The following is an 11884-nucleotide window of genomic DNA, read 5'->3' as shown; positions in this document are numbered from 1 at the left end:
GCAATATATACACCATGTCACCATTTGGAGATTTGATGTGATGTAAATATAGGCACATCACTGCCTTCTGAAAGTCCAAGCTATTGATAGATTTATATAATAAAATATACAGCATTTACAGCCTTAAGGATTATAGAAATTTTAATGGAAGAGACAGAAATTTAGGTAAAAGAATCATGGTTGATTTTGTTAGAATGAAAACAGTTTAGCATATGTTACTGTGTAATGAAGATTTTTAAAATACTGGTTGTTATATGCATCTATAATTTATTATTATATACATGATTTCCCTAGATGTATATATTTATTGATAGAAAGATGTTTCTATTTTTAGGTCAGCTGAATGACTTGAAATGACCTATATTATTTCGTTGTCCATCATCTGTCAGCTGTAACTTGTGAACATTTTCAGCTTCTTTGCTGGAACAACTGAACCAAGTCAAAGGTTCAAGTGAGCTTTTCTAATTGGTGTCAGGCATCCGTCTGTAGTCAGTTAAGTTTTTAAACATGACTTCTTATCAAGAATCACTCAGCCAATTTAAATCAAACTTAGCACAAAGCATCGTTGGATGAAGATGTTTTCAGTGAAGGGCCACACCCTCTTTTAAGGGGAGATAATCAAGAATTTGTGAAAATTTAGTGGCATCTTTTAAAAAAAGAATCACTGGGTCAGAAAAAGATGAAACTTATTTTAAAGCTTCATCACATAGTGTGGATTCAAGTGGTTCATATCATGACCTCCAGTAGTAGGGTGAGACCACAATGGGTGATCAAAGTTTTACATAGGAAAAATCTCAAGAACAAAGCTATGATTGGTCATATCTATATGGAATCATCCTCAGGTAGTGTAGATTCAAGTTTTAAATCATGCCTCCCAGGGGTAGGGCGGGGGCCACAATGGGCAATCAAAGTTATACTTGGGGAAAAAAATCTGCTCTAAAATGGAAATTTATGATCAGTCTTATTAAATGGAAGCATCCACAGGTAGTGTAGATTCAAGTTTCTTCAAATAATGACCCTGGGGGATAGGATGGGGCGATAATACATGATCAAAGTTTTACATAGGAGTACATAGGGGTGAATAAAAAAAAGACCACCAAACTGATATTTTTTGGAAAAATTCAACTACTTATAACATATTTTTCACTTATATCATCATATTGCACATGCATTCTAGTTTAAAATCCTGAAGTGTTAATAGAATAGACAATTGGATTAAAAAGTTTCAGAATTTTTATTAGTAAAATTTCTTTTGAAATAAGAAAATATCATTACATCTTAAAAGACTTTTTAAAATACATAATCATAAGAAATTATAGTTTTTATGCTTCAAAATGGTAAAAGGGGTATAAATGATTAAATCTAGACCTTGATTGAGTATCTTCTCTTGTATACATAACGAAAAATTGGCTATTTGATTGTTATTTTACATTATTTTTTCAATTCTGGTTTGAAAAAGTTTTAATATGATAAAAATATTAAGCAATAAAATTCCCCAAAATTCATTTTTTTTGTCCGTCCAAGTCAATTCTTTAAATCTAAGCCAAAAAAGAATATTTATATACGAGTTCTCTTATAAAAAATACTAGATTTTGAAGTGAACGTATGTTACATTATTGTGTTACACTCCTGACATCTGATATGTATTTTATTTAACATTGTTTTAAAAATAATAACACAATAACCCATTCTTACTTTGTAAATCAATTTGTCGTTTTGATATTTTTCATCATTTACGACAGGTTTTTCATAATTTGAAGACCTTAAAACATGATTATTTGCAAAGTGTAATATATATAAATTGTATTTAAAAATATATGTGAAATGATGAAAACTATTCCCTGAATTGACTGTAAAATTTCTGTAATTTGTTAATAGACATAGTGTTTTGAACATCAAATAGTATCAAACATTTTTTTTCAACTTATGTTTTAGTGAAGATAGTTAAAAAGCTTTGGTAATTATATAGCAGTTTTGTTGCACTCCTGACTGCAGTAAAATTTAAAATTGAAACCATAGAACACAAAAAATTAATAAAGTGTTGGAAACATCAAGTGGTAATGAAATTGTGCAATGCTTATAGTCCAATACTTCATAATTAAAACAGATTGAAGTATTAAAATTCGCGTTTTTTCTGGAATTATTCCCTATTTATGCCAAAAAATTAGCTTAAATGTATATTTATAAGATAAAATATATTTTATAGCATATTTTCCTTTAGAGGACAAACACAGTAACCCACCAGAAAAATTCTACTCATCATTTTTCTTTAATTTTATTCTTATTGGATAATTTATAATTCTAACATATTTGTTGCACTCCTGACCAAAAGCATTGGGGCCTTCAAAGTAGAGTTATGAAGTGAAAATTATATAAGAACTTGTTCTGTTGTTTCAATGAAGTTGAGGAGGAATTACTTGAATTTTATGACAATTGTTTAGTGTGTTTAGTTTTAACATTCATTAAAAAAAATCACAAAAGATAAAAACACATCTGAATTGATAAAATTGAAAAAGGAAGGATTTTAATAATAAAACTGTCAATGATTTAGTATTATATTATACAAAAAGATCATTATTAATTAATGAATACTTCTAAGCATGAATAGAAGTGTTTTTGTCACACAACTTGAATCTTTAAAAAAAAATGTGTTGCACTCCTGACCATAGAAATATAGATCTGAAGCAAAAACATATATTGTTGCACAGTACTCTTGAAGTTTCTCCTTCACTACTGTTAATATCTTAGTGAGGAGTAAAGAAAGAGGCTTGGTTGAACATTTACTGGAACCCGCTATGTATCTTTGTTTGTAAGGATTTTTATGAAGTTTCGGAATCCAATATAGATATGGTAATTCAAATTCATTTTGGTTGTTTGGAATATTAAAAATATTCCCAATTGACATATGATTTTGAAGAATTTCTTCCTTAGAAAGAGAACTATGAGTATAAGTTGGATTACCACTTGTAGAATTAAATCCAAGTTCCTCTTAAATACATTTCATATAATGAGCCTTACAAACAAAGACAATGTTGTTACCTGCTTTGTCAGCAGGGACCAGTACATACTGATCATGTAATCTATCTAATTCTTTTTTCCACCTCTGGATTATTGAATACAGAAGGATAGATGGTTCTCAAATTGTCCCTCAATCTTTTAATGTGCGATTTTAACATACATCTGATACATTTATTCCATTTTGACAAAGTATCAAGGTTTCTTTTTCATGTCTAGCCCATCGCCTGGCGTAATCCTATACAGAATCCATAATATTTATGAAATTCCGAGGCCAGTTGAAGGATCGGGGTTCCCTATATTTAGGGCCTTTTAGAATTAATGATCTAAGGTCCTCATTATTAACTATATTTACGTCACCAGTAATAACGTGTCCAGCAGGACTAAAGTTATAGGGTGAAGAAGAACATGAACACAATGGAGGATTATGTTTCAGATATTCGATATCCAGACCCTGTAAATTTTTCTTTTCTATTTGGTAAAAATGTTTTTTGTGTCTTTATTTTCCAAAATCAAAATCAGAAAATCATATAATGATAATGAAATATTATAATGGAGATAACGAACAGTATTCAAGCTCAAAAGTCCATTAAACATTACAAAATAGGAGCAGAGCAAACAGTAACAGAGTTTAGAGATAATAGTTTTTTTCATGCTTGGGAGCAAAACATCAAATGTTGCACTCCTGACATTATTGGGTATGCACATATACTTGACTCTCATTAATGCTGCTTGTGATTTATATAACATTTTTAAGTTTTAAAATGTATATCGGTTATTGTTTTACACTTCGAAAATTCTTTTTCGTCTTAATTTTCTTTCAGAATTTTACAACTGATGTTTTTTTTGCAACACTACATTTTTTCTGGTGCACTCCTGACATGGTATAACATTTTTTTAAACATCAGCCATGACCACAACTTGATTAAACAAAAGTTACTACAGTCCACATTCTAAAGCTCAATACTTTGAATATTACCAGCAAAATCTTTATTTTCAACATAAAGCATTATTATTTATTTCACAGATCTCAAAAAAAAAATATTGAAATTTTAAAATGTCACAAAAAGGTTGCACTCCTGACAATTTTAGTATTTAGTGTGGGTTGATAAATATGCGTTTGGTCATTTTTTTTAATTCACCCACATGTATATATTTCTCTGAGAAAGCTAAAATGATGAAAACATTTCATCTGAATGACATCGTTTTTATGACAATAGAGCGCATGAGTGTTTTATTTTTAATTTGTGTGTTTTTGTAAATAGGTAAATAGATGTTTCAATGAATCGTGGACGCTAAACAGAGAAAAAAAACTTAGAATGGCCTTACATGACCAATAAAAAGGAAGAAGAAGAAACAAAAGTGAGAATTATTGCCTATTGCACCATGTCAGAATAAATGATTAATTATAGAAAATAATTATTTTTAAATTTCTTTAAAAAACAATTGTAACTATGAAAAATATTTTTATGCATTTATATTATTTAGAATATAATGAATACTTGTCTCATCCTAGATATAACAACAATTCTCAATGATACGAAAGCTGGATAGGCTCATTTCTGACAAAGTTAAAAAAATGCAATTCGTTATAACTAAATAACATACTTTATTAAAAATCAGTCTGATTCTATATACACAAGTATTCCAAGGTTGATATTAAATAGACAGTATCTATGTATTCTTTGGATACCAGATCTTTTATTAACCTTGTTGGAATTACAATGGGTACTAATTGTGCACCTTTATTAGCAGACATGTTTTTGAATTCTTACGTAGACGGCTACGTACTTTATACATGTATATGAATTCTTTTATAAGCTGATGTCAGCATTATTGATTAAATTATCTGGTCAATCGAGAAAAAAGTACGATATTTATATATATAATAAAAAGTATCGAAGAATTTCCCCTATTAAAAAATTGTGAAAATTTTTTTTTGATGTCACCGACAGGTGGTTTTGTTTTATTTAGAATATATCTTTAACATCAAGATTTTATCCTACCGACATGTATTTCTTTGAAAAAAAATTGTTAAAAGCTGTTTAATTATGATAAATTATTAATGAAAAAACTTTTTAACATAATGTCGCAAGGGGGTACAAAATATATCTTGTTAGTCAGCAATATATATTATCCGAGTGCTTATCAGTATTAAGAGATAATAGAGAAGAAGTTTTATAATGGTTAAAATTAAAACAAATTATTTAATTGGACAGACATCATCTAACGTTTTTCCAGTAGACTTCCATACAAATTCAAGACCCTGACACTTATTCAATTTCTGAATTTAACTTATCTTGTCATAAACGTTCGAAATCCCACTCAACAAAGCATGCCCGGAAAAGTTTTTTTATCGTTGCACTTTCACTTTTCAGTTCAAGTTGCACTCTGGATCTATTGAAAGTACTCTCTTTAAAACTTAACCTGTTACATATATATACTATTTCAAAATACTTAGTCTATGTCTAATTTTTATCAGCTTTATATAAATATTTACAGACTTTTCTGACAATGACCAATCGTGTCTGCTGTCACATTTTCTTCGCCGCACATGTTTTGGTTTATTGCACCTGTAACGCAGTGCAGCGGATCGATCCAGTTTTTCCTGTTTCATCTACTTTCATTTTCGATGAATATACATGAAGACATAAATTTACAAGGAGCTCAAGTCTTAAAAATGGGTGAGTAAACTATTAATAACAAAAGATTAATATGTGACATATACATAAATAATCCGGAAGTATATTATGCAATAGTCTAGATAGATGAAAAAATATTTCAAATAATTTCCGATTGACATTTAATATCCTGCGGGAACCCTCCGTGTTCGTCCAGACACGAGATTAGATCACTGCATGTCCACTTAAAGTTATCCAAAGGGTTCTTCTAACCAAACTTGCAGATAAGTGCATGCAGCCTCTGACTAATAATTATTGCTCTATTGACTTTAGTTCTTCATTAAAATTTTGTTCCAAGCTTATATAACAAGTGGTTTCCAAATAAGTGCAGATGAAGATCGACATTTCATGTTGCTCAAGTTTTACTTGGCCTATTGCAGGCACGCATGAGATGATGGCATTTTATTTTACACTTCAGTAACCCTACTTGTTCCAAGCTTATAAAATCAAAGTACAGAATGTACTCCTGGGAGTAAAACTCTTCAAAAATATAAAGAGAAAAAATTAATATCGAAGTACATGTACAGTTTCACTTTTTTTTTATTATTTTTTTTTAACAAAAATCGATTTAAATTATACAGTTAATTAAAATTAGTCACAAAATGTACAAGAAACAATGCTTCGTAAGTTCTTCAATCATGTAACACAAAAAAGGAAAATGAAAACAAACAAGAGGCCCAAGGGTCTTAACGGTCACCTGAGTATAATACAACAATTTAGAAGTTAAATACACTGATAGTTGAAGCTTTGTTGCCCTAAAGCAAGAGAAGTAGGAAGATCAGGATCAACAAAATAATTAGTCTAGTATTCAGTATCAACTCATAAATTAAGTTCTAATCTGTCCCCCACTTAACACTATGCAGACTATTAACAAACTATTAGTGCTTCTGTACTATTTTTAAACCCATATTAAGACCTCTAGCATTGACTTCTCTTATGGTCCTTGAAGAACTTTTAATAAGATAAGTTGTTTTTGTCTCATTTTTATTTATCTATTACTTACATGTCTATCTGTTTATTAAAACTAAGAAAGTACTTTTTTAATTATACGATAAACATTCTTGCATAATTATCTTATTCTATTAACCTTTCAAATACATTATTTACAGTGATTAATTATCAAAGGTGAATGGAAAAGGGGAATAACTTTTCTCAGTAGAATACAAATTAATAGAGCCCTGTCCAGGACCAGAATGCTTAGACAAATTGTCCAGATGTTCAAAAATCTGGTAGAAATACGCTTACTTATATCATTTAAACTTTTACTCAGTTTGCTTTTGATATGCCCAGAAGCAGAGAAGAATTTCACAGGTACAATGCATTTTCTACAGATTCAACAAAGCCTTACCCTCACACCAGAACCCAAGACCAAGGGTCAAGAAATTTACAAATTTGGAAGAGTTACCCTCATCATCATAACTATGGACTTCAAAGAATTAACACTTTTCCACTATATTATCAAAAGCCCCCCCCCCCCCCCTCGTTATGCCAGAACCCCTGACCCTAGGACCACAAGATTTAAAAACTCTTTTCAAAGCTCCCATTTTCATTATAGCTAAGCAATTTATTTATCAGCTCAACACTAAGGAGCAGACAGGATTAATTAATGATTAATAGAATTAATGCTTTTTCACTATATAATCAATAGAGCCCCCCCCCCCCACCTCCTCAAGAACCCCAAAAACTGAGGCCATATATTTAAAAATTTTGGAAGAGGCATCCTTGTCTATCATAATCATGCACTTAGTTTGTTTATATAATCTCCAGTAGCAGAGAAGAAGATTCTCAAAGAATCAATGCATTTTCACTATATAATCAATAGAGCCCCGCCCTAACACCAGAACCCCTGACCCTGGGGCCAAGAAATTCACAATTTTTGAAAAGGCATCCTTATGCATTATAACCATGTACTTAGTTTGTTTAAATAATACCCAGGAACAGAGAAGAAGATTTTCAAAGAATTAAAGCATTTTCACTATATAATCAATAGAGCCCTGCCCTAACACCAGAACCCCTGTCCCAGGGGCCATGGCTTTCACAATTCTGGCAGAGGCCCACCTCCTCATCTTAACTATGTAATTAGTTTATCACCTTATTGCCCAGGAGCAGAGGAGAAGATTTTCAAAGAATTAATGCATTTTCACCATATAGTCGATAGAGCCCCTCCCTAACACCAGAACCCTGACCCTGGGGCCATGAAATTCACAATTTTGGAAGAGGTACTCTTGCTCATCATAACTATGTACTTAGTTACTTTATTTAATATCCAGAAGCAGAGAAGAAGATTTTCAAAGAATTAATGCATTTTCACTATATAATCTATAGAGCCCCGCCCTAACACCAGAACTCCTGACCCAGGGGCCATGAATTTCACAATTTTTGAAAAGGCACTCTTGCTCATCATAACTATGTACTTAGTTCCTTTATTTAATACCCAGGAGCAGAGAAGAAGATTTTCAAAGAAATAATGCATTTTCACTATATAATCTATAGAGCCCCGCCCTAACACCAGAACCCCTGACCCTGGGGCCATGAATTTCACAATTTTGGAAGAGGCACTCTTGCTCATCATAACTATGTACTTAGTTCCTTTATTTAATACCCAGGAGCAGAGAAGAAGATTTTCAAAGAAATAATGCATTTTCACTATATAATCTATAGAGCCCCGCCCTAACACCAGAACCCCTGACCCTGGGGCCATGAATTTCACAATTTTTGAAAAGGCACTCTTGCTCATCATAACTATGTACTTAGTTCCTTTATTTAATACCCAGGAGCAGAGAAGAAGATTTTCAAAGAAATATTGCACTTTCACTATATGATCTATATAGCCCCACCCTGGGGCCAGAACCCCTGACCCTGGGGCCATGAATTTCACAATTTTGGTAGAGGGCTCCATGCTTATTACAATGATGCCAACAGTTTGACTGCTTGATGTCCAGGAGTAAAGAAGAAGATTTTTAAAGATTGCATTAATTTTGGTGGTTTTAGCCCCACCCCTCAGGCCCCAGGGGGGCAGGGATCATGAAATTCACAATTTATGTTCCCCTTTACCCATAGATGTTATATACCAAATTTGGTTGAAATTGGTTGAGCGGTTTTAGAGAAGAAGTTAAAAATGTTCAAAAGTTAACGCACGACGGACGACGCACGACGACGGACAAAAACAGATAGCAATAGGTCACCTGAGTGACTCAGGTGACCTAAAAATTTTATACAACCAATCAACCCTGTAAACTTTTCTTTCTAAGTGCATTAAGCATTGTGTTGCACTGTAATTTCAATGTTGATGGAAAATACAGTAATTTTAGGAAATCAGTAGAATTAATGGATACCTACAGATGGCCCTACCGTGAATTCGAGGATGAACATTCCAGAAAAAAGGCTACCGCCCTAGAGTGTTAAAAAATTATGCACAATTTAAATATGTGTGCAACAATCCTTTATATAATTTTACAATAATTCTTTTTCAATCCTATTTTTTATAATATTTCTTACTTATTGTCGAATGAACGGGTCGCCCGCGTGGCGCAGTGGTTAAAGCGTCTGCTCTAGAGTGGCGGAGTAAGGAGTTGATCCTTACGTCGCTGGTTCGAATCCCACTGCGGGACGTGGAGACCGGTCCTTCGGATGAGACCGCATAAATCGAGGTCCCATGTCGCAGTAGGTGCTGGCACGAAAAATATCCCTCACTGCTCAATGGCCTTAAGGTCAGACGACACGTTCCTCGAAAATATATAATTTTTCCCAAGAATTTGTCATTGAAGTATTGTTACTTAAAGAAGTTTCTTCGCCAAAAATTGAGGTACCTTACCAGGCATTTGGGCAAGATACCAGAGGTGACATTTCTTATATAATCCTTATGGGTAATCTCTTGAATTGCCAATGTAACCATTTTTTGTGTACTTATTTTTTTAAAAACATTCTGAAAATAATTTAGAAATCACAAATAAATGACAATTATGAATAATTTTTTATATAAAACCAAGGTATACAAAACATATATTTGAGGAACGTGTCGTCTGACCTTAAGTGCCGAGTATAGGTCAAAATTTGTAGCCCTCCACCGACAAGTGGTGGCGTCTCCCTATGAGTGAAAAATTCTCGAGAGGGACGTTAAACAACAAACAAACAATCAATCAATCAATCGAATGAACGGACGCATATATACCTGAATGAAAAAGACGAAGAAAACGAACAGTGATTGATCTTAAAAAAACCTAAAATAATATGTGAACAGGGCACAGACCTCTGGAAATTCCAGAGTTGGGATCAGGTGCCAAGGAGGAGAAAGCAGACTCTGTCAACCGATCACACCAGCGTTGAACCCTTAGTATTTTTCATGTAGAATAGTTCGTAGTCAAATTTAGTATGAAACAATGGCCTAACAATTGGTATAAAATATACCAGTCAAAAACCGACCCAATGGTAGGTTATGTTTGCAAACAAGGTCATTATAACGACCATAGAATATGCGAAATGTTGATTTTAGACGAGTTTCCTGAAAATAGCAAAATCAACTTATTTGTCAGTAGCCCGCCTAGGTTTAAAACTTGATCGTATTCAGAGCATACCCTTGTGTATTGAATAAGTTAGGAGACAAAAACGAAGGTGATAGTGGATTATTACTACATAAATAGGGAAAATTGACTATGGAGGAGCTGAAATCATCTCGTGTGTTATAGAGTTTGGCCATTATTGTCTATAGTCAGTAAAATAGTCCAAATATGAAACAGTTGTGACAAACTCTGTGGTATCTTTTCATTTCGAGTTCAATAAGATGTATCAAGTTGACCTACATGTATTATTGAAAGTTACTTTTATTGATGTAAATCTTAGTATTAAACAAAGGCCTAGCAATTATATGAAAAATACGACCTATTGATGGGCTAGTTTTGCTAGAAAGGTCATTGCCTTTTAGTCTATTGCGAGGAATGGTTGTAAAAATATAGAAAAGTCATACATTTTGATGTTTCTTAGTTTTGAAAAAAATAAAATTTAAACGAATAAAGAATGTTAAAATTGACGGTTGTTATCACCTGAAATTTTCTTAAAGTTCTTTGGAGTTTTTGAGAATCCAGTTTTATTTACAACAGTTTACAGCAGTTAATATATTTGTGAGGAGTGAAGAATGGGCTTGGTAGAACATTTGCTGGACATTGCAATGTACGTTTGTCAGGATTATTATGAAGTTTAGGAATCCAGTAGGGTAGGCTAGATCGAACTCACCGTTGTTGAATGGAATGTTAAAAGTATTCAATTCTGTGATTTTACAGAGTTTTTTTTTTCTCAGAAAGTGTTTGTTTATTGTTTAACGTCCCTCTCGACAATTTTTCACTCGTATGGATACGCCACCACTTGCCGGTGGAGGGCTGCAAATTTATACCTATACTCGGCACTCAGGGCCATTGAGCAGTGAGGGATCTTTTTTGTGCCAACACCAACATGCGACGCGGGATTCGGTTTATACGGTCTCATCCGAATGATCGGTTTCCACGTCCCGCAGTGGAATCGAACTCGCGACGTAAGGATCAACTCCTTACTTGGCGTCTCTAGAGCAGACGCTCTTACCACTGCGCCACGCAGGCGACACTAGGAAAGTGAGTTGTGAGTATAAATTGGACTTCAAGATGTAGAATTAAAGTTCATTCAATAATGAGCCTTACAAACATAGACGATATTGTTACAAATACTTAGTTCTCGAGAAGAGTATTTTTAAAATATACTACTAAATGTATTTATTCTTAATTAACTCCCCTTGATAGGTAATATACATGTATGTTACCTAGACATTCATAACAAAGGTAGGTCTCGTCATGTTTTGAGAATATTATCTTAGATTTCTTTATAAAAAGAAAAACCCCAACGCTACTTTGTTTAATTCAGTTTAAAGCATGAGAGAAGGGTAGGTGATTGGATTTATTCAAAATTAATTGTACAAGATGTTTAATTTTTATATAAATATATGTTAAAGTTCTAGATTTTGCATTGTTTTCATTATTCTGCAGGATGTATTGAATAAAAATAATCTCAAAACATTTTGAATACATGTTTGGTGGAGAAAGAATGGGACAAAACATAAATAAACCTTCATTGTCATTCGGCGGCCCGAATTACCTATGGAGAAATATAAAGAATAATGCTTGTCCTTTTACGATTATTTTGCTATGTTTCTTAAGTTGACATTA

The sequence above is a fragment of the Saccostrea echinata genome, unplaced genomic scaffold (genome assembly GCF_033153115.1).
Source record: "Saccostrea echinata isolate AGI-Se365-2 ecotype Australia unplaced genomic scaffold, CSIRO_AGI_Sech_v1 ptg000001l, whole genome shotgun sequence".
Classification (NCBI taxonomy): Eukaryota; Metazoa; Mollusca; class Bivalvia; order Ostreida; family Ostreidae; genus Saccostrea; species Saccostrea echinata.
The sequence above is the reverse complement of the archived record's forward strand: the minus strand, read 5'-3'. Positions refer to the sequence as shown.